Source organism: Lissotriton vulgaris, chromosome 12 (assembly GCF_964263255.1).
Source record: "Lissotriton vulgaris chromosome 12, aLisVul1.2, whole genome shotgun sequence".
NCBI lineage: Eukaryota > Metazoa > Chordata > Amphibia > Caudata > Salamandridae > Lissotriton > Lissotriton vulgaris.
The window spans coordinates 153,222,756-153,247,509 of NC_141700.1; the positions used below are offsets into that span (position 1 = coordinate 153,222,756).

Sequence of the window (24,754 nt, forward strand, 5' to 3'; positions counted from 1 at the left end):
AAAAACGTCATTACCAACTGGCTTTTACAAACATATTCACAATTTATCATTTCCATGCCCTATGTGTACATGCTCAGTTTTATGCTCTCAAGGGCGAAATCACATCTCTACATGTTCAACATATTCAAAGTTACAAACGGTGCGTATTGATTGTGTTCCTCGCCCCAGTTGTCTTCCATAATATTCTATCTCTGCGCACATTTCTCCTCTGTTACTATCAAACAAACAGCCTCCCAATTTGAATCCCAAAAGCTCATCACGTTATCAAGATTAAGCTGCTCTGACTATATACAAACAGTGTATTACCCTTCGCTCTGATTCTGCCCCACCCATCTCCCTACTGCTTTCACTACCTGTCTACCTCCTAACTGCAATCTTATCTCCCATGTTTATCTTTTTAATCTGCCCGCTCACGGTGCTAGTTTACTTAATTTCTCCATCTCCCACAATCATTAAATTGCCCTCCGTTACACTACCTGGTGAGACAGTTCTATTGAGCTAATTTGCATATTGAATTTGGTCGAAGAAACAGTGGGAGAGGAGAAATTTTAACGATACTCGGCAGGTATGCAAATTAGCTCAATAGAACAATGTGCTGTGCATTTGCTTGGGACGTGACCACGCCCCACATGTGTGAAACTAGTAACTCAGTGCCACGGGGCTTGGCGCTATTAGCAATCTGCACGCAAATTTGGAATATGTTGGCTAAAACAAAATTAAGAAAGACAAAAGACGTAAAAGAAGGTGTGCTTCCTGTCTCCTACATAGATGCCTTGTCTCTATGTAGGCATTTCCCCGTCCTCAGTCTTTCCAGATTACCAGGGTCCAGTGCCTTTCCATTCTCCCCATCCCATTGTCGTTTCCAGGCCTTGAGCGTGTTTATGGCACTTACTGCTATGTTCTCAATTCCCTGTCCTTACCCCAGTGAGTGTTTCTCCCCGTAGCCATTTTCTATGTGCATTGTTCTGTATCAAAGTATCAGTTTCTTCTGTTCACATACATGCTTGCTATATTTTCCTTTTCTTGCATTTCCCCACTTCCATTTCTCGGCAACTATAGTTGTATTATAGTTTCAATGTTCTGTACCCATCAGAGATCATCAGCGACACTGAAGACCGCTGGTAGAACTTGATTAAAAATAAGAATAGGGAATTAAAAAATGCAACTTGCGCATCCAGGACTGCTGTATCTTTGCAGTCTGGGACTTGTAGTCCTGATTTTTTTTAATTTGTAAAAGAATCATAAGGCCCAGTTGTCAAACAATAAAACAAAACTGGTGGTACTCCTTACTTCGAACAAGTATTGAGCTGTCTGCCAGCAGAGATGTGTTGGGTACCCCAGTTACTATAAAATATATTATTTTATTACCTCAGAATACTTTGACCTTGTAAATGTACTTTACAGTAGCGCTGTGCGTTTACATGCTCAGAACTCTTCAATGACTTGCAATAATGTTGAGTTGAAAAGCAATATCCTGCACATGCTACAGATACAGTATGCTTAAAAAGTTGTTTCTTGGTGCTTGTTTCTTTGACCACATCTCTGTAAGCTATTGTATTTACACCAAAACCCCAACAAAAACATCGCACTTAATATAATTTCCCAAAATGAAATTACCATCACGCCTCTTTCAGTTATTGGATTTTTACATCTTTACTGGGGGTTTTTATAACAGAGCACTTTTCAGTCAGCTTGCAAGACTTTTGCAGAAGAGAGGTTTCAAAGTAAGTATGGTTACGGTTTCCTAATTTGTTGGATTCTGTATGTGTTCATATTATACAAAACATGAAGCAATGGGCCATCTACAATAAGTCATGTTTGTAGATTGTAAAAGGAATTAATGAGCACTATAGGTCATTGTTAGGTCTCGTGACCAATCAATGCGCATGCGCATTGATAGAGAAGCGAGACTATAGGGCTTTAAACAAACTTTAACTAACTGGGCGATTTGGTGATGTGCCCGTGGCTTTTAGGTCAATGCGCAAGCGCATTGACCTAAAATGCGCGTGCACATCACCAAATCGCCGTCTGTTCCCTCAGCCGCACTCCAGGCCCCTGCTGCTTTCACACCCTCTCCCCGCTCCTCCCCCTCCCCTGCCCGCCGTGTCGCATTTCTCCTCCCCCGTCCCCTTCTCTGCCTTCCCTCCGTCTTGTTTTTTTTTTTTACCCGCTCCGCCCCCTCCCCTGCCCGCCTTGTCGCATTTCTCCCCCCCCCCCCCCCTTCTCAGACTGTGATCTTGGCCCGATGCCGGCTACGGCTCATTTTTGGTCTGCTGGCAGCGTTCTCTGTTTCTAGTCCCAATTCCACTGAAGCTGGCGGCAGTGGCAGGCTTGTCTCAGCCCTGGAGCTCACTGCCCTGTCCTGCTGCAAGTATCTGTGTGAAGCTGTGACGTTTCCTTTTCCTTCAACGGGTGCAGTTATAGTGTGTCATTGGTTTTCCCGGCAGCGCCATAACTGAAGAATACGTTTCAACAGCTTAGTTAGCCATTAACTCTGTGATAAGGCTGAAGTGTCCAACGTTCACGGTTCGATGGCAACAGTTTGATCATTGTTACTACTTGCCTTCCCTCCGTCGCTCGGCCCCCTCCCCTGCCTGCCGTACGTGATCTACCAAGACTTCAAACAGACAAAGTGTCACAACTATATAGGTTAAGGCCGGCCGTGCTTTCAGTTTCACGGCCGGCCGGCCGGCCGTAAAAGCATTTTCTTTTAACTTGTTTACGATGGCGCTTTCCAAAATGGCCCAATGGTAAATATGTTTATAAGGGGTGACGTCCGACGACACCTTCAAGCCGGCTCCATATTGCTGTGACACGAGTGAGAGAAGTTGGCCCGATATGCACTGTTCACTATTCTAGTGACCACTATGCATCGGTCCAAACGAAAGCGTGCAGGTTCTGATGATGGCCGGTCCCTCGAGGTCTCCTCGCACCCACAGATCTCAGCTGAGCTGACGATGTGGGTAGAGGTCAGAGGTGCCAGGGAAGCCGGTTCTCATCGAGCTGGGTCGTCGGATTCCTGAGGAAGGACTTGCAGCAAACCGCAGAGTTCTTAGATGGTGCCTGCGGATGCAGGGTGACTACTCCTTAGCCACAAGGGAGAAATCTTGAGAAGAGTCTCGAATGTCCTTTCGTAGAAAGTAGTTCTTGATTCAAAGATGATCTAATTTGGAAGGGTCCCCGCTCCGGCCTTTATCCTAAAGAAAGGGGTGGGTACATGACTAGGTCCTGCCCTAGGGGTGGGACCAGGAAGGGGGTAGTTACACCCCTCTCCCCCTGCCGGGCTTTCCCCAGGTCAGGGGCTGCGCGCCCCTTGAACTGGTTCTAGCCGGCAGATGCGTAGTGAGCACCGGGGTGCCACTCCGCAGTCACCTTCTTGCAAAGCCCTACCTACCCAGAATACACAAACCCTGTCTGGGATGGTGCAAACACCGCCCCTGACAGGAAACCCTTTTTCCAGGCTCTCCTCGCTGGAAGGACTCCCAGCAGCAGGAGGTCAGACTCGTGTCTGTGGTGGCAGCGTCAATTTTGTGGAGCTGAGGCTTCAGTTAACTTTAACCGGGGTTCACAGTTACGTACATGTTGTGTCCCTCTAGAAGGGCGGAATGCTAACCTCGTCGCCAGAATTGGTGAGGGGGCAGCATCCTGATTCGTATGACACCTTACTCAACATGTCTTGATAACGCGATACCGAAGTTACCGATGTGATACGCGTTATCATGGAACAGCCATTGGGTCTTGGTTCCGCAAGCTGCAACCGGGCTCGGCTCTTGCTAGAGCCCAATTCACACGGTTCCATGCACTCTGCCTTCAGGATTGTCAAGGCCTGCCATAGGAGTGACTGATAGGAACTCGGGTGTCCATTTTAAGGTTAGGCATAGGGATACTATACCTACAGCAACGGGCGAGTACGCCACATTGCCCCAGCTGTCGTGCAGCCAGTTGTGTCAGTTTTAGATGGCCAGCTAGGGGTGGCATAATACATGCTTCAGCCCCTGGTAGGCCCCGGGTACACCGATGCCCTGAGTTACAGGGTCTGACAGGGTGGCCCAGTTCCAATTGGGTAATGCACCTAGGGTACACACATCAATTTAGCGAGAGAACAGCTAGGCTGTGGGTCGGATTGGCAGGCCCACAGCCCGAGGAAGTCGTAAACCAGTGAAACAAAAGCAAAAAGTCCGGGTGATCATAGGATTGCAGACCCTACTCTCCTACAACGAGCGTTTAATTATTGCTTTAAATAACGTGCAGTTTTGCATTTCTGTAGAATGTAAACAAAAATTAATTTCTTCTGCGCACTGGATAATCATATCAACTGTATTTGAAGAATGCTAGGCAATAGTTTAATTTATAGATAAATTCTAGGCAATAGTTTAATTTATAGATAAATTAATGTAAATTATCAGGAATATAGGCGTTGAATTGAGTGTCCGCAGAGGATGCTTGTTAGTGTATGCTCTTTGGCGCTCAGTTTATCGACACCGTGAAGCTGAAAAGCTGAGTTAGCCCCCCAGGCTTTGAACTCGTGACTGCACACAAGAGAGGTTTTAACTTGCTGACACAGTTTCCAGCCTTTTTTGTATGCTTTACCAGTGTTTTGTTAATTATTTGGGTTCTATAAATAATGTCATGTCTTAAAACACACAAACATATATATAGTGGAATTCATTGTAGAACGATCACAGCCTCCCGTCCTCTCCACCCCTGTCCCTCCTCCTTGATGCGGCCACCCCACCCCACCCGTTCCTTTCCCATCCCACATCAAAGATTTCCTAATTGCAGTGGGGCCATGGTGACAAGCTCCAGTGAATTCCCCTGGTTCCCCAGTAAACACGCACCGGCCCTGCCCTGGTGTTGCCAAGTGTGAAACTCCGACCTCTTCCCTGAAACCTCTCTCTGTGTCGAAGGCAAACTTTAACCGAGTGCATCCTTTCCAGGGTGGGTCGAGGTCCGACCCCAGAGGCTCCCAGGTAAAGAACACTCGTATCTGGCAGGCTGCCATGCCCTCCTGGTCGGTCAACGACCTCGAGAGTGAATGGCAAAGACTCAGGGCAAACATTATAAATATATAGCAATCTTTGCGATACACCATGTGAGGCAAAGAAAATACGCAGAGTTCAATAAACCCCACCCACCACTGCTCCTTCTGGAAGGTAACTAACTATTTGTGAAATAAAGCAACCAACAAAACCCGGAGCACACCTCAAACAACCCAGTACAGAGTGAGAGTTTGAAAGCTTACATGTCAGCCAGTAACTCTGAACACATTCTCATCTGGTGAGTCTCGTTCGCTGCCCATCTTACCTGGACCCCAAAACATAAAAGAACAAAACCCAGGCTGATATCATTTCAGCAGTAAAACATACCATAACAAAAACACAGCACAACACGACACAACCTAGACTAACACAACATAACAGAGCCTAGCCTAACACAACATAATACAGCCTAGCCTAACACAACACAGCCTAGCCTAACATGACATAACACAGCCTAGCCTAACACAACATAATACAGCCTAGCCTAACACAACATAATACAGCCTAGCCTAACACAACATGACATAAGAGATATGTTCAGATGGCATTATAAGTAGAGCTGGAAATAAAAGAAAATATAAATAGCTGTAAGTTTAGAAATCGTGCTTTGATCGCTAATGTAGGGAGTGACGAATGGATGCTGGTACTTTCGTACATTTGCTGCTGGAGGACGTTGGCCCTGAGGGCTCTGTTAGTGGGGTGCTGTGTTCAGCGACTGTTAATTCATTACTAACAAATGGCAAACGCTTGGTTATCAGACAGTAAACAAATGCTGGAGGGCATGCGTCTTTCCCGTAAGAAGTATGTGTTGGAAGAGGTAGCAGGTTGGTGTTAGGGAGGATGAAAACGTTTACAGGATGTCCCTAGACGGTGCCTGCTGCTATGTGTCTTACATTGGGTGCCCTCTGCTCTCTTCTCTGTATTCTAAAAGCGTCCAGAACATCGCAGTGCCCAATGCATAGCTAAATCTTAACTATAAAGCAAAAAAAAAAGTACCATAGTACCACAGTGGTGAAAAAAAGGATACAATTTTTTTGAAAGTGGTGCAATCAGACAATGTGCATAAGCTCCTTCTCTGTGTAACTCCTGCAGAAAGCGCACACACTTATGGTATTTTTTTCACCTACATACTGCTTATTAAACAAAAGTTTGCTGGGATTGCGTTAATATCATTGAGCACACACCTGTTTTAGAAGTTACACGCTGCCCGCGGTTACACGCTACCTGCGGCGAAGTGTCCAGCAGTGTGCCCCCTCTTTTGCATTTTCTGTTTTCCAAAGGCGCCCACAACACCGCAGGAGCTAAGGCAGGACTAACGTTTAACTGTACAGTAAAAAGTAGCGTAATACCACCCAGGTGGGGAAAAAAATAACTACGTGAAGTAACAAACATGTACTGAACAGGATGGACGGAGTGTACAGCGTTGGTCAGGTGTTTGTGGGGCTGCCTTAAACATAGTTTTATGGATAGACATAATTTTGTAATGTGCACAAGCCCTTTCTGTCTGTAAGTCCTGGCAAACAGTGCATAGACCTATCTATTCTCTTTTACCCAATTACTCCCTATTAAACAAAACATTTAGCGTGATGTGCCTAGATGCTGCTTGTTATAATTTGGCACAGTTGAGTAAAGTTGGTTGGTTTGTGATTACCTGTGTAGCCTATTTAACTATAAAAGAAGTAAGGGCTTGCACAGTTGTGACTTGAAAAGATTCCCACTTACTATTTTAAAAGATATATATTTTAGGTCTCGCTTACTGACTGATTTAGTTGTCTGTTGGCAGACAGACCTGTTGTATCCAGTATAGATTTAGAGTGAGCTTTGTGTCAGCCCCCTGCTTAAGAATCATTGGCTTTCATGGGGGGTGGGCTGCCACCCCATGCATGAGCAAGTGCCCCTCCTCCCCCGAGGAAAAATGGAACAATCTTTCTGCCCTCTCCCCCAAAGGGGACAGAAACCCCTCTAGACACCAGAGGGAAACAAGCGTTTGCAATGCAACGGGCCTCGCATTTTTATATGCGTTGTCTCTATGGCCTAGTTTGAAATCACATATCTTTTGTTTACTAACAACGAACTCCCATTGCTCTGTCATCTGTGTGTGCATTTTGTGCCATAGTGGCATAGTTAGGTCTCACATTACTAAAAATTACAGCTAATGGTGTTGCATTATTATAAGCCATTAAGATTTTTCATATCAATACATGTAAGACAGGGGAATACTAAACATCTAGCTTTAATAATGCTATAGGTGTCACATTTGCTAATTCTATAAATATTGGCATTTACAATAACAAAATAAATACATTTGCTATTATAAAAACAAACATAATTCAAAAAATTATTACATTTACAAGACCAATAGCTCCAACTTTTCTAATGCAAGACCTATTGCATTTCCAATGCTTGTTTTTATCCTCCTCGGTGTCAGTTTGTTTACTAAAACCTTACTTTGACAGTACACATCTGTGCACAATTGAAGCATTGTTTGCATGTGTCCAATTCTTTACTTCTTGGTTGGCCGCTGCGCGCAACCACCACTGGTACTGCCCACTGCTAAGGGCTGGGTTCCTCTTAGCCCACTTTTGTTAACTCGAGCAAGAAAACTGTAAAAAAGGGGAGTTAAACGGTCCATTTTGAGAACAATTTCTCTTAAATTCAGCAAAAAGTCATGTGGTCTGAAAGTACACCCATGAAATATTTCTGTACTTTCATGGTGTGACAGAGCTCCCTCTACAAATGGATGAATTTAAAAGTCACTTTTCTAATGTTATGAACAGACTTAGTGACCGGCTCCTCTTGCTTGAAAGAAATTCAAATCATTTGTTAAATGCAAACAGGTTTTGTAATTCTTTTCAAATTTCAACGCCCAGAACTCTGCTTAACATTATAGACGACTGTGGTCCAAACTGCTACGTTTTTTGCCACACTGTATACATCACAAAGGGATATTCCATGGAGTCTTCCACTACCTTATTCTGGGACACTCTGCCCAGCCCTCCAGTATAGTACAAAATACCAAGGAGCATCCTGCGCCATCCAGCATAAACACTGTACAGCCTAATTAACGGCACTCAGGCCAAACCTACAATCCTCCATACCGAGAAACCAGGCCAAACAGTACAGCACCTGCACAATACAATGCCCAGGTTCAACATGAATAACAATGAACTGACCTTTCTTGATGAAAAACCTGTGCAAATATACATTTTTGAGTCATCAGCACCCAGAATATTGAAACTAAGCCAGGGTGGAGTTCACAGAGTTCTGCTATGCAGAACTCCAATGTGACCAAAAACCTTCGCCGCAATAAGCAGCCTTTCCACAAGTGGTGGAGTGCGCTTGGTCATGTTGGTGTTTATTTTCAGCACCGGGGTCTGTCCTGAAATGGAAAAATCAACGCAAATTGCACCATGCCTAGCGAAAGAGGGCGCTGCTTCTTTTCTGCTGTTCAAGTAGAGTTTCTGCTTGAGCTGCAACTCTCTCAACGCGAACAGAATGTTTCTCAATGTGAGCAGTCCCAACCATCCTCAATAGAGAAATCCGACCGTCTGTGTTGAGAAATCTCGCCGGGAGGTAGATTTTCCTCACTCGCCAACTTGACTTTGGGGAGTGCTATCAAGGGGAAAAAACTCTGCTCCGCGGAGAAGTGTTTTTCAGAACTCCACGGAGCGCGGAAAACTCTGCAAACCGAGCGTAGTTCACCACTCTGGCTTAGTTGAAAACTTAAAGGCCCATGGAAAAATGCAATTAAGGAAGAGAAAAAAGTGAGTACCAGTCCTAGTATGATGGCCGAACACTGTGGCGCATAAATGGAGAGCTGCATTTCTAGTTAATTACCAACATAATGCACACAGTGCCAGGTGCACTCTATTCATATTTCCGCCATACTTTGCAGGCCCCACAGCAGCATTATGACCTGTTCGACAATACAAGAGCACCCAAGGGAATCACTGTTAACCATCAACCTTGCATCAATGTCAGATTACCCTGGGCCACCCCTTTCGCCACCCTGCTGTGCAATCACACGGCACCCGCACCCAGTCCTCTATTACCAAGCTACATGTCACACAGGCCTATAGTTAATTATAAACTATGCTAAGGTTTGGAATGGTGTGGTTTGCAAACACATCAAGAATATTAAAAGCACAAATTGTCGAACCTACAACGTCCTGTAAGCAAAGAGGTACAAAAATGCAGATGAGGAGTGTAACCTCATTTGCAGAGGCGGCTAGACCTCTGCAAATGAGGTCTAGCCGCCTTGCGGGTGAGGGAGACCCCCCTGATAGCCCTTCTCCAAAGTACAGGCCCCAAGAGCCCTGCAGATCCATGACAAAACCACGCTCTGTACCAGTATCATCAACCTCAAAACCACCACAATCAGCTGACATCCACCATACCGCCGACATGCCCAAACATCAGACAACAGGCCCTGCCACAAAGCAAAGCACACAGACAAAAATTACAGGCGGAGGCACTGGCTTCACCATATATAACCACATCCCATCCACCACACCGGATAATGCCACAATCCTGGCCGGGATCACTCAATCGAGAGATATGCTGGATACCAAAATTGGCGTGGTCGGAGCAGATGTAAAGTTGTTGCGCCAGGGTCTTCATAACGCAGTGGAGCGAGTAACCCAGGCCGAAACAAGGATTTCTGGTGTGGAGGACGCCATAACCACACTGCAGGGGAAAGTCAGGGCCCTCGAAAACACGGGGACTCGCGACAAGAGTCTAAGATGGAGAAAGGAGAGCCAGTCGTAATATTCTGAGATTTGTGGGATTGCCAGAGGGGTGTGAAGACACCAAAATGTGTGCGTTCCTTGGTCAATGGCTCAATTCTAGGATCTCGGGGGTAGTCTGTCCTCCTGATTCATCCTGGAGCATGCCCATCGAGCACTCGCGACTAAGCCTCCTCCTGGCGCCAGACATACACCAAAATCAATGAACAACCTCCCACGTGACCGAAATTGCTTTTATGCTTGCTACTGTATAGTACAGAAGCGGGTCATTAACTCATGCTTTCTCCACACAAGTTTGATTTTTATAAAAAATACTTTTATCTTTTATTTCATTATTCGCCTATAAAAAGACTGCCAAGTAACAATTCTGGTTCACATGGTCATAATTTCTTCCAACAATCTTGTTTTCCTGACCATGTATAAACAAATTTCAACAATACATTTCTTAAATAATCATCTCAATCTGTGTAAAGAAAAAACATTTATAATAGAGACATAGAAGATATTTTTTTATAAATAAATTTGTTCTCTTAGAAAACATACACCAATAAACACTCACCCCACATTCATACCCCCTTCACATACACCACACTTGTATCACTGACTCATACTATACACATTCAACCTCCCCAGTTCAACATCGTAAACGCAGATGGACAAAAATGTGTGTTTAGGGTAAAACCAATGACCCTTGGATGCTATGCTGATATCTGGGACATCATACTCTCAGGCCTGAGAGTACCTGTGAAGGAGGTATGAATGTGGGGTGAGTATTAATTGGTATATGTTTTCTAAGAGAAAAAATGTATTTATAAAAAAAAATTCTTCTGTTTCTCTATTATAAATGTTTTTTCTTTACACAGATTGAAAGACAGACCCCGGTGCTGAAAAACTGGACTGTTGCAGTCCTCACCCCCTGGAATGAGAACTGCATATAATCTGCAACAGATGCCTAATTGTTGTTTGAGGTATTGGGGTAGGAGTTACAGTTATTGTTAGATTGAGTGGATACTAGTCACCTTCAATACAACAGACCTTCTTGGTACTCATGTTGCACACCCGTACATCTTCCATAATCTATACTGTTATGACGCATCAAAATAACTAAACACAAAAGGAGGATCTTAAGGTATTCACCTGGAACATGCAAGGTCTCCTAAACAAGATAAACGAGGTGCAGTCTGCAAATACGCAAAATGGCAAGGGCGGATGTTCTGCTGTTACAAGAAACCCATTTGATGGGGACTAAGGCCCCTTGTCTTGCCCGATACAGAATCATACACGTTTTTCATTCCGGCTTCACAAGTCTCTCCAGGGGAGTAGCGATATTACTCCTTCGTAGAATTTCCTTTACTCATAGCTGCACCTGGGCCGGTACACAGGGGAAATACTTGTTCTTTCTTGTCACGATTGGAAGTGAATCAATAGTATTGGGTAGCATATATACCCCCGCCTCTTAGTCAAACATTCATTGAACATATTACTGATACCTGGGCCTCACTACCTGATGTCTTAGTAATGATAGGGGGGACTGGAATGATGTAAATCATCCTGACCTTGAGAGATGGCAATCTACCACACTACAGTATGCACAAAGAGTCCCGACCACTGGTGGAGGCACAGAGATAGGTAGATTCATGGAGAACTCATCACCCAGCGAAAGTAGGCTACACATACTTCTCAACTGTTCAAGGGTCGTTCTCTAGGCTAGACTACATTTTTAATCACCAGGGAACACATTCATAGACTGATTGGGACGGAGATCTTACCCAGGGGAATGTCAGATCACTCCCCGGTTCAGCTTCAGTTCCGAACAGGCCAATCTCTCTCTTAAATGTAGAAGCCAAAATTCTGGCCAAGATATTGGCGAATAGACTTGTCCCACAACTCACAGATTTGATTCACCCAGATCAGGCCGGCTTCATGCCGCAAAGAGCAACCAGACATAACAATTGCTGCTATTGATTGACTCGAAGACCATCTGCCCTACTGTTAGCAGATAAGGACAAGGCATTTGACTGTCAGCTGGACATACATGGTCATAATGCTGAAATATTTAAACATGGGCACCCGATTCAGGCTCGGTCATCGAGTCTCTCGCAGGCTGGTTGAGGTGGGACGCACTTTATAGAGGCATCGAGTGGACTTCGGAAATCTCTTACCGTATAGCCATATATGCGGACAACATCCTATTTTTCCTTACTGATGCCCACCGATCAGGCCCTAGAATCCTACAGGAGATGCGCATCTTTGGCGCGACATCAGGCATTTATTTTAATAGTACTAAATCACTGATCTGGCAGATTAGAGGGGACCTGGAGGGAAAGTCGTTGGGCGGAAGATCTCACACTGGTAACTTACTTGGGAGTTTGTCTAACAGATGAGAAATCTCGTGGAAAAACAACCTAGAAGCAACAATAGAAAGAGTTAAAACTGAGGTGAAGCACTGGTTCACACTCCCCTTATCCCTCTACAGAAGGTCAGCCTTCTTTAAGATGGTCTTGCTGCCCAGACTACTATATCAACTACAGTCCCACCTCTAGCCCTTGTCCGGGTTCCGATAAATCAACGCAATTCTGGGACACTTGCTGTGGTGGGAGGGGGAGGAAGGGGAGGGGGAGGAGGGGGTGGTGGCAGTACCGCCCCGGGTCACCTCACACACGTATGCAGTCCACATACTGCAATGGCATTGCTGCCGCTGATATACAAGCCTACCATGCAGCCGCTCATCTGCAAATCCTGAATGAATGGTGGTACGGGCCCAGAGACGACCCAGCATATAAAGTTGAACAATGGATCATGGGCAATCCCTCCCTATATTCATTTGTCTACAGTAGGGCCAACACGAAAGCCCTTCACCCCGCAACAGGAGTAGTGATTCTGACTTGGCGACTAACCCTTTGCCGAATGGGTAGGTAGGTCTGCGTTACAGAAGCAACCCAGTTATGGCAAAATCACCTACCCCCCCAATTGGCAGACCTCCAGGGATTCAATGGCTGGAATCGCATCAGCATATTTTCCCCGGGTGATGTCGTGAAGGGCCTATCCTTAAAACCTTCCAAGATCCTCAAATAGACTTCTCCATGTCCCATTCTCAATTTTATAAATTCATATAGCTACTGCATGCTCTTCATCCCTACATTAAAGATCTGACTGACCTACCAGAATTCAACCTCTGAGAAGGCAAGCTCCTGGTGGGCGACTTAGGGAATCATAACATATCAAAGATCTACCAAACCCATGTCACGAACGTCACCACCACCCCGAAAACCCTAAGAGCGACATGGGATACGGACATGGGACCGATTGATGATGATTGGGCTGAGGCACTCCAATCTCCACCGACTCATACAATTTAAGTACTTGTATCAGGTGTACTTCACTAGACATAGGTTATGGTTGGCAGGGTTAATTGCTTCCCTGCATTGCCTGCGATGTCACTCGGAGGCTGGAACTTTTCTACACACTAACTGGTCATTTCATGTTCTAGAACGTTTTTGTTGTGGCATATTCAATAGCCTGACAGAGGTGCTAGCATGGGACTTGCCTAGATCCCTGAAACCTGCACTTTTACACTGCACCGAAGGAATAGGGGGCAATAGATATAAAAAGACACCTATTATTTTTAAGCCTCACACTTGCAAAATGCGACATTGCCAAGCACTAGAAGGCAGATCCCCACCCTATATAAGGCTTTGGGAAAACAATATGGACTCATACTCCTCCCCTGAATCTTTCCCCTTGCCTGCTTTTCCCCTTACCTATTTGTGCTTATTGTTTTATCTCAACCTTACAAGTAACTATGTTGCCATGCTCTAATAACTGTGTAACCATGTAACCTGTAACTATGATCTGATGCTCATGTAAAGCGCTCCGATACCTCCGGGTCTAGCCAGCCCTATATAAAACCTTTAAAATAAATAAATAAAATGGTATTGGAACTCCCAGGCTTTTGCTTGCAGAAACACACCAAAATATAGAAAAGGTGGGCTTCCTACAGGAACATTTCCTTGGAGAGACACTACACAGTTGATGATCAATTAGGAAAAGAGACAATCACATAGGAAAATGAATAACGTGATAGCTAAATTAAAATCACCCATACTTGAGATTGTGACGGATCAAGATAACTATGCACGATAATAGGGCGCAAAGTTAGATATCCATTGATATCTGTGCTATTACACTATATTTTATATCTAGTGTGTACATGGGGGAAATTTGGGGCCAACAAGGTTATTGATATATCCTGCAAATGTAGTGTATACCTCATGTCGCTCAAATATTCTGTCTTGCTACCAAAAATACCAATAACATTTCTTTTAAAAAAAAAATGCAGATGAGGCCGATGAACAGGTCTTGAAGGGGGAAGTGAAGGTTCACAGGCGAGAAGCAATTATGTCATATTAGAGTTCGTAAAGAACAGCGGTAAAGACAGATGGGTCATGCTCTGTTCACTTGAGTTGCACTCAGGTATGTTGGGGAAAAACTGCATTCTTGGCCACTTACTAACTCCGCCCTTAAATGTCAGTCAGCAGTGCAGTGAACACAAGCTGGACTAGCTCCGGTTTCAGTTTCCAAAGAAGTTATTTAACCGCCACCTCGGTTTTGTTCAAAGTCAAATGGCATGGTTAAACATGCGAAACACAAATAATCAACATGATGAGGTATAATGTTGTCTTATTCCATATCCCCTATATCGTTCTGGGGTTGTTCTTCCTTCCGCCTCCGCCATCCCTAAGCTCTTTAAAAGGGTTATATCAAGAGGGCACGGGGCAAACACAGTACCTCCTGGAACTTAGGTAAATACGGGTGTATGAAAGCACAGTGTTTCATTTGCATATATTCACGTAACTTTCATAAAACCATACATTTACCACTAATCCATCATTTACTGCGTAATCTGAAAATGTAAACAAACAATCAAATAGTTTCTAGATCAAAAGCTACTAAAAACACAAGAACAAGTGTAGCCGTGGAGTTGAAGGCCCTCAAAAAAGGTTGATTAATCATCAAATTGTAGCTAATCTCGAAACTATCAGGAGTTCCTTAGAGCACCTAACTGCATTTAAAGTAGGCAACTTAAATCTACTGAAAAGTTTTAAAAAGCATTGATTTTTCAACAACTAAAGCTGTTGGGAGAGACTGAGAAGAAAACACTTTATGGATCGAAACGCAAGTGACCCATTTAGTGACGTTTGCCAATTGGATTTTTATGACGCGCAGTTAAAGACATTAGGTTTTAATGTAAACAAACCCATGTCACGTTTTAAGAATGTGTGGTATCTGTGAATGAGGCGAATTATTGAAAGAGAAATACATTTCAATCGGACTTCAAACTCACGAGACACTGCCTGCCTACCACTAACCTTTTTATGTCCCTTGAAATAGGTACGACTGGGGTACACGCTGATGCTTCAGGCTCGCAATCAAGCTCTTTTTCTAGGAAACAACGTGCAGCATCCGCTGGACGCCGCCATCTTTGACTACCAGCCTCAGCGCCTGACCCAGCAGAAACCACCAAAGAGGAAAGAGATGCCGGGCATGCAGATTACCATAGAGAGCGGCTTCGTCGCTCCTTGCATTGAAATAAAAGAAGGACGACGCATGCGTTTCCCTTCATATGGGAGTGTTTCGGCCATTTCGGAATAATAATTGATTAGGTTTTAGTACATCGCTTAAGCTGGTGGAACAGTCGCATGTCACTCCTATACACACCATAAACAAGCATTTCCAATGCAAAAGGTCTCGCATTTTAGAAACTTTGACCAAATGGTTATGTAAATGACAATGTCTTTTATTATTGCAGGTTTTTTAAGCACTTAAATAAAAGCCTTTGTCAATTACAATGCCAATAGCTCAAAATCTCGCAATTGCGAGACCTATTGCATTGCAAATGCATAGCTGCCAAGGTTTCAGACTGCCGTGTGTGACATTTTCATAATTTCAGTGTAATTATGAGTGACATTTCAGCGACTACGAGTGACACTTTCTCACAAGCAAAATCAATCCATGAAGACGAGGGAAAGGTCTCAATATCAGAAATTACACCTGCCCTGCCAAGTACAGCGCATCAAGAATTGGATTAACTCACACAGCTGGCAAGTTTTTAGCATGCATACCAGTGACATTTTTATGTTTATACTCATTTTACATTTTATCAAGAAAAGTTAGAAAGAATGCCTGGATGGGACAAAACAGCAAAGCATCATCTATGTATTGTAACACCTAGATTAGATCACCAAATCCACCATAGGACAGTTTCCGAATTCTAAAGCTGTTGTGCATCTGGTTCCATAGCACTGTGGTTCCTCTAATTTTTTAAATAACATTCAAAATCTATTTTATTTCATTCATTGCAACAACCAACTGCCCCACCATCATTAACAACCTTAAACAAGCACTGGCGTTGCCAATAGGTCTCGCAGTAGGAAAGTTGGAGCTATTGGTTTTGTAAATGACAAAGCCCTTTATGTTTTTAAAATGAAAAAAAAAATAAAAGGCATTGTATTTGCAAATGTAATCGTTCCAACTTTCCTACTGCGAGACCTATTGGCAACGTGAGTGGCGTTGCGTGTGTGAGTGGCGTTGCGTGTGTGAGTGGCGTTGCGTGTGTGAGTGGCGTTGCGTGTGTGAGTGGCGTTGCGTGTGTGAGTGAGGTTGCATGGATGAGTGGGGTTGCGTGGATGAGTGGGGTTGCGTGGATGAGTGGGGTTGCGTGGATGAGTGGGGTTGCGTGGATGAGTGGGGTTGCTTGGGTGAGTGGCGTTGCGTGGGTGAGTGTGGTGTTGCGTGGGTGATAGTGGGCGTGTGTGAGTGGTGTTGCGTGTGTGAGTGGTGTTGCATGTGTGAGTGGCGTTGCGTGTGTGAGTGGCGTTGCGTGTGTGAGTGGCGTTGCGTGTGCGAGTGGCGTTGCGTGTGTGAGTGGCGTTGCGTGTGTGAGTGGCGTAGCGTGTGTGAGTGGCGTAGCGTGTGTGAGTGGCGTTGCGTGTGTGAGTGAGGTTGCGTGGATGAGTGGGGTTGCGTGGATGAGTGGGGTTGCGTGGATGAGTGGGGTTGCGTGGATGAGTGGGGTTGCTTGGGTGAGTGGCGTTGCGTGGGTGAGTGTGGTGTTGCGTGGGTGATAGTGGGCGTGTGTGAGTGGGGTTGCGTGTGTGAGTGGGGTTGCGTTGATGAGTGGGGTTGCGTGGATGAGTGGGGTTGCGTGGATGAGTGGGGTTGCGTGGATGAGTGGCGTTGCGTGGATGAGTGGCGTTGCGTGGGTGAGTGTGGTGTTGCGTGGGTGATAGTGGGCTTGCGTGGGTGATAGTGGGCTTGCGTGGGTGATTTCCCTTTTAATGAATATTTATTTTTTTAATCATGGTGAGCTGGCCACAGACATGTAGCCCCTAAGCACCGACCATACCCTTGTATATAACCCCCAGCAATTAAGGTTGTTGCAGGGTTAGAAAGAACTCATGCAGCATAAACACAGGCAGGGCAAAACAGTGGTTTCACAGCAGAATCGGCAGTCTGAAAACCGTAGCAAGGCACAGGGTTTGGGGGACGGGCAAGCAATGAAGAGACAGGAAACAAATTAAATGGGGGAGGGGGGCAGGAACAATTGGAAAGCTCGCAGAGGAGGAGAGATAAAAGCTTCAAATGCAGTAATAGAGTGATAGATAAAAAATACAACTTTGCTCAGGGTACTTTATCAATAAAATAAATCTTCATCTAAAAAAGTTTGATTGCAAAGCGTCCTGTCCAGCTTAATGAGTGCGTGTTGCAAGCTGGTCAATGATGCCACAGAAAGGGCTTAAAAGTTTCCCCTCTTCTAGGTAAGGACATGGATGGCTGCGCACTCTATGCAGGGGGAAGGGTGGGTTGAGGGAAACGTTGCATTCGTGCTCGGAGGGTGGGGGAGGGCTGAACACCAATCCGGAAGGTGAGAGCGCTCACTTTGAAGCTCCGTGGGCTCCTGTGGTGACCTCAAACAAAAGAAGGAGGGGAAAAAAATGGTGTGCCTGCAGAAATGTTGTGTGGTGTTAAAAAAATGTATTAAATTAACGTGAATACCTACAAAGTGGCCTTTATTTTCGCGCTGTTGAGATGGCTGTGGTGGTCGTGGGTAGGCTGTGAGTAGTAGCGTTGGAGGGTGAGGGTAGAACTTGGGCTTCGGTGGTGGGGAGACGCTGGGGGCAGGAGAAGACGAGAGCGGGGTTAGTGGAAAGTGGGAGCGGTGGTTTTGGGGCAGGGGTTGGAGAAGTTTATTATTCTAGTTTGCTTTGTCGCAAATCGTGTATCTCATGCCAACGATAACTCAAGCGTGGGCTTCATTTTAAAGCAGTATTAGTTCACCCCGATGCATTTTGAGCCTAGGCTGGCTCTTCTTCAGGGCGTCACACGAGGGTTAAACGGAGGAATGTGCTGCATGCATATGGGCGTGTTAAAGAAGGGAATGTGAGTGCCTGCATACTGGGGTCAGCGGGAAAATGAAAGAGCAGTAAACTTGAGGAAATACAGCGCAATGGTGATGGGAATAGATGAGAATTGGGAGTAAGGCGTCATGCTGGGTGTTATCATGAAATATGTGAACGTTATGTACAAAATGAGTGAGCGAGGGGTGGTGCTCGCTATGTGCAGGAGTTAGCTTGCAGGAAAAACAAAACTTACTGCGGAGTGAGCTAGGTGTCGAAAACAGTAAAGGGACGTGGCTTACCGAAAAACACGGGTCTGCTGCTTAAGTTAGAAGATTCTCCGGACCGCCAAGGGTGACGCCCGGTGAAGTGGTGAATGTGGGCGGCAGAGTTAGGTACGTAGATATAGAAACGGGACCAAAAGACGTTCGGATGTGAGTCGGGCTGACGTGATCAAAAGGGAAAACGAACGGTCTGCCAAGAGTGGAAGGGTTGAGGAGAGCGAAAGTGAGCAAAGCAGAAGCCATGTGACGGAGCTGGGTTGTGTTGTTGGGACAGGCTCGGCAGTGCGGCAAGGCTGTGATTGCGTTGTGGGAGGTGCTGGCTGACGTGATCAAAAGGGAAAACGAACGGTCTGCCAAGAGTGGAAGGGTTGAGGAGAGCGAAAGTGAGCAAAGCAGAAGCCATGTGACGGAGCTGGGTTGTGTTGTTGGGACAGGCTCGGCAGTGCGGCAAGGCTGTGATTGCGTTGTGGGAGGGGGGAGGTGCTGGTGTGGGAGGAGTGCTGCTAGGGAAAGGCTGTGATTGCGTGGAGAAAGAGGGGAGGTGCTGGTGTGGGAGGGGGGAGGTGCTGGTGTGGGAGAGGGCAAGGCTGTGTTTGCGGGGAGAGAGAGGGGAGGTGCTGGTGTGGGAGGGGGGAGTTGCTGGTTTGGGAGGAGTGCTGCTAGGGGAGGAGAAGCCTGATGCCGGATGGGGGCGGGAGAGGCTGGGCTTGCATGCGATGCGCGTGCATGTACACGGGAACTGCATGAAAACCGCGGGGCTGAAAGCCCTTTGGTTTCATGATGTTTTCGCCACTTGAATTCTCGCTCCGCTCGATGCGCTTGCGCACATCGATAGGTCGCGAGACCTAAAAACTCCTTACTCCTCTCTTGCCCCCCTCCCCCCCTTCATTGAAATTCGTGCCCGAGGCGACAACATAAACATACCAGACACAGGCCATTGTACCAGAGCCTGGGAGGGGCAATAACAGGGTGTCAGAGGAGGAAATAACACAACCTCAGCCAGGGTAATAACAACATTGGAGGGGGCAATAAGAAGGCATCAGAGGGAGCATTAATAGGGAGTAGAGCGGCCAATAATGAGACATCAGAGGAGGCATTAATTGTACAATAGAGAGGGCAATAGTAACATCCGAGTTGGCAGCAATCAGGCATCACAGGGGGCATTAACACAGAGATAGAGCAGTAGAAAACGGCATAAGGCAGGACAATAATAGAACATGGAATGGGTTAATTATTTATTTTTATTTATTTATTTGAACTTGTAAGGCGCACAGCTACCCGCAATGGGTTTCCCGGCGCCAAGTGAAAGACTGGAGAAGAAAACCACAAGACTTAAGAAAGGGACTGCTGTTCAGAGAATCAATGATGCTGAGAAGAACTATTGCTGAAAAAGCCAAGTTTTTAATCCCTTGCAGAACTTAACCAAATCAGTTTCCAACTTCAGCCTCACAGGCAAGGTATTCCACATTTGGTGGCCAGATGGGAAAAGGAGCGGCCGCCCATCTTCGCCAGCCTGAATCTAGGAACGACAAAGTCTCCCTTACCTGCAGATCTAAGGGTACGGCTAGGAGTACAGCCATGAATAAGACTTTGAAGGTATTTGGGGGCAGAGCCCTGTTTAATCTTAAAAATATAGCATAAAGCCTTAAACTTGGTTCTATTTTTAATCTCTAGCCAATGCAAATCGCGAAGGGCTGGGAGCGCGGATGCTTTCCTGGGAACATTGCGTAGCAGCCGTGCGGCCGTGTTTTGAGCCACCTGGAGTTTTCTCAACAGGGCAATACATAAGGGAATCATACTTCGAACATGGCAATAATACTGCATCAATGGGGGTGTTAAGAGGGCATCAGGGGGCTTAATATGGCATCAGAAAGGACAATGATAGGGCCTCAGAGGTGTCAATAACAGAGCACCAGTGGCAGGAATAACAGTAAATTAGATAAGACAATAACGGCGCCCGAGAGAATTAAAGTGGTGCTTCAGATTGGGTGGTAATAGCGCATCTGAGAGGGCAGAGGAGCGAATCAGAGAGGCTATAATGTCTTCAAATGGGCTAATAAGGCCTAAAAGAGAACAATACCAAAGTGTCTGTGAGGGTATTCCGGACACGACAATAATATGGCACTACCACCAACGAGGGCGATAAACAGGCACTGGGCTTCACAGTGGGCAATAATGGAGCATCAGGGAATATGGAGCATCAGAGAATTTGGAGAACCAGGACCAGAAATATCGACATGATACTTGTAGGAAGGTACCTCCTGACTATGGTTGCCCCCAACTTTTTGCCCTGTGTTTTAGCTGGTTTTTTGACATAGACGACCTGGGGCCCTGCCAATCAGGACCCCAGGCCTACTGCTCTCTCTGTAAAATGGATTCCATGTACCCTAGGTGCATTTCCAATTGGTACTGGGCCACCCTATCAGACCCCGTAACGCAGGGCATAGGTGTACCCAGGGCCGCCAGGGGCTGCAGCATGTATTATGCCACCCCTGGCTGGCCTCCTAAATTTGACACAACTGGCTGCATGACAGCTGGGGCAAAGCCGTGTAACCACCCTTTGCTTTAGGTATAGTAGCCCTATATCTAACCGTACAATGGACGCCCGAGTTCCTATCAGTCACTCCTATGGCAGGCCTTGACAATCCTGAAGGCAGAGTGCGTGGGCTCGTGTGAACTAGGTTCTGGCCCGAGCCGAGCCCGGTTGCAGCTTGCGGAACAAAGACCCAATGGCTGTTCCATGATAACGCGTACCACATCGGTAACTTCGGTGTCGCGTTATCAAGACATGTCGAGTAAGGTGTCATACGAATCGGGATGCGGCCCCCTCACCAATTCTGGCGGCGAGGTTAGCATTCCGCCCTTCTAGAGGGATACGACATGTACGTAACTGTGAACCCCGGTTAAAGTTAACTAAAGCCTCAGCTCCACAAAATGGATGCTGCCACCACAGACACGAGTCTGACCTCCTGCTGCTGGGAGTCCTTCCAGCGAGGAGCGCTTGGACAAAGGGTTTCCTGTCAAGGGCGGTGTTCGCACCGTCCCAGACAGGGTTTGTGTATTCTGGGTAGGTAGGGCTTTTGCGAGAAGGTGACTGCGGAGTGGCACCCCGGTGCTCACTACGCATCTGCCGGTCAGAACCAGTTCCAGGGGCGCCAGCCCTGGCCTGGGGAAAGTCCGGCAGGGGAGAGGGGTGTAACTACCCCCCTTCCTGGTCCCACCCTTAGGGCAGGACCTAGTCATGTACCCACCCCTTTCTTTAGGATAAAGGCCGGAGCGGGGACCCTTCCAAATTAGATCATCTTTGAATCAAGAACTACTTTTTACGAAAGGACATTCGAGACTCTTCTCAAGATTTCTCCCTTGTGACTAAGGAGTAGTCACCCTGCATCAGCGGGCACCATCTAAGAACTCTGCGGTTTGCTGCAAGTCCTTCCTCAAGGAATCCGACGGCCCAGCTCGACGAGAACCGGCTTCCCTGGCACCTCTGACCTCTACCCACGTCATCAGCTCAGCTGTGATCTGTGGGTGCGACGAGACCTCGAGGGACCGGCCATCATCAAAACCTGCACGCTCTTAACCAGCACGACCATCGAAGTAATTCCCTGGTGAGTGCTCTGGGGTCCGAGAAGCCCCGACCCTGAGCCGCTCCAGCACCGAAGTGCAGTCTCCCAGCATCTCCACGATCTGCGTGGGGCCCTTCTGCTCGCTGCTCAACACGTTGTCCGGTCACTAGCCGCTGGCTTGTGCCCTCCTGTGACGACATCCGACAACCAACGCTGCTGGTCTGGTTGCTCCAGACTGGCCTTTGCTTCTATCTTTGAGAGAAGCACCCCGGACCCTCCTGGTCCCCTCATGACGCCATTTTAGGCCCACCACGTGGCCCTGAAATCTGCCAAGGCTTGTTGCCCCAATCCTGGGCCCAGCGACGCCGACAGCATCATCCTTCGTGGGACAGCTCGCACCTCCATCCGGGTCGCCGACAACGCCTCCTGGTCCGTGAGACTGCAGAGCCTAGCGTCGCCCACTCACCTAGTCGAGGTGACGGCCAACCGGTGCCCTCCTGGTACCCTCTGACTACTGGCTAGTAGTACGAACTTGGTCCCCTCTGCTTTCAGGTATCAACGATCTCTGATCCAGGCTTGGATCTCTACGAACTATTCATCACTGGTCGCCGGCCAGCAACTCCTTTTCTTCCGGCTCCTGGCTCGTCAGCGAAGACCCCGACGCCTGTAAGACTTGTGCAGCCGCAGCCCTCGTGGCTAGGTAACTCGGCATTTCGGTGCCTGCATAGCCTCTTTACTCTAGGGTCCTGAGTCCCTCGCTTCCGACTTGCCTTATCGGGTCCGCCCGAGACCTCTAAACTTTCCGTGTCCTCGGACACTTGTTTTAATTGTGCACTTGTAGTATTTTCCTAAGAGATTTGGTTTGTGCTTAGTACCCTGTCCTCATAAAGAGTACAGGGCTGTTGTGAATCTTAATAAATATCCTGTTTATTTTCATAACACTTGTGTGGTGTCCTTTCACTTGGTGTTCAAGGGGTACATGTGTGGTAAACAGCTGGCTTAACACGCCCTCTCGAGTCTTTAGCCTTAGACTGCTCGTATCCACGCTACTAGGATAGCTGGTCTATAGGTTGACTTACAACCAAACATCATAAGGGTCGTTTGGAACGATACATAGCGGTCGCTAGAATAGCGAACGCTGCATATCGGGCCAACTTCTCACATTGGTGAGCAGCGGTTGGGATTTGAGCTTGCTGTTGTTTTACCACACGTATCCTAAGAATATCTTGTTGAAAGATCACATAAGTACTGTTAGTACATATAACTAAGCTTAGAATACTCTGAGTTCTACTGAACCAGCTGTTGCAGCTCCTCAAGGCTAGCACACCTTGGCTGCAACTCTTAGCAAGGGATCAGTAGGTAAACACATAGTGTAGGTAGGTGCATCACTTACACCACACTAGAATCAGCATGTCAGACAAAGGAGGAAACTCTGAGTATCCCCTTGTGTCAGTGGACCCTCCACAGGTCCTTACTTCAAAATATGCTGCTCTTAGCTTCCATGAGATGAGACAAGTGTGTACTCTCAGGAAACTAAAACAGGGGTCTAACCCCACCACTTCCTTTCTGATTGGTCTCTTAGAGGCTTATGATGCCAGTAGGGCTGGTAACCCAGACCCTTCTAATCCAGAAGGAAGTTTGCCCTCCTTACAGGGACCCTTTGATAGCCAGGACCATCCCCTCCAGGAAGCAGATGATGCTGAGGATGAGGATGAGGACCAGTTGTCAGGGGATGAGGCAGATAAGGGACAGGTAGAAGTCAATAGACTAACCAGGTCCAACTTAAGCAGACATGAGCTTGGTACTAGGGGACTCCTGGGCCCACTCTCAGGTCAGCTTAACATTGGGAATGGACGAGTTAGGTCTCTATCAAGAGGCTCTAACAGATCCCTTCGAACCAATGGCTCTCTCAACTCTTCTCACAGAGGGATGTCTTCCCCTAAGAGGAGAGTGTATGAAGCTGAAGAAAGGGCAATCAAACTGAGGATTGAAAGGGAAGAACTTGCCCTGGCCAAAGAGAGACTTGCCCTTGCTAGAGAGCAAGAATTATGTGGGCTACAGCCCACTGGTGGCAGCAATAAACCTAGCAATAGGGAAAGGAGTTTTGATACAAAGCACCTGAATAAGATAGTGCCCCCCTTTAAAGAAGGGGATGACATCCACAAATGGATTACTGCTTTGGAGAGGGCCTGCACTGTGCAGGGTGTTCCCCAAAGTCAGTGGGCAGCTATCTTGTGGCTCTCCTTTGATGGTAAAGGTAGAGATAAGCTCCTCACTACTAGAGTTGAGGATGCTAACAATTACCAAATCTTGAAGAATACACTGGTTGATGGGTTTGGTTTAACCACTGAACAATACAGGATGCTGTTCAGCGACACCCAGAAAACTCAGTCTCAAGATTGGACTGACTTTGTTGATTGTGCCACTAAGGCTTTTGAAGGCTGGCTACTGGGTAGTAAGGTTACTGATTTTAAAGGATTGTATAATCTAATTATGAGGGAGCAAATCTTAAATAATTGTCAGAACCAGTTATTACATCAGCACCTGGTAGACTCTGATCTGACCTCTCCACAGGAATTGGGTAAGAGGGCAGACAAATGGGTCCGAACCAGGGTTAGGCCTAAAAACCAGGGTGGTGACCAGAAAAAGGAATCAACCAAGCCTCAAGAGAAGGGTGGGGATAAATCCACAGAGAAGACTTCCCAAGGGCCCCAAAACTCCAAC

The 24,754-nt window shown here is 46.6% G+C and overlaps 1 protein-coding gene across 3 annotated transcripts in view; it reads right to left on the reverse strand.

Annotated features, from left to right (window-relative positions):
• Positions 1–24,754, reverse strand: part of GPATCH4 (G-patch domain containing 4) — a 62,544-nt gene that overhangs the window by 32,488 nt on the left and 5,302 nt on the right. The window contains exon 1 of one of the 3 annotated variants that reach the window (XM_086947648.1): positions 15,154–15,365. The exons of the other annotated variants lie outside the window; for them this stretch is intronic. The gene's annotated coding sequence lies outside the window, so the exon portion shown is untranslated. Of the gene's footprint in view, positions 1–15,153; positions 15,366–24,754 lie in introns of those variants that run through there. 3 annotated transcript variants of the gene reach the window in all.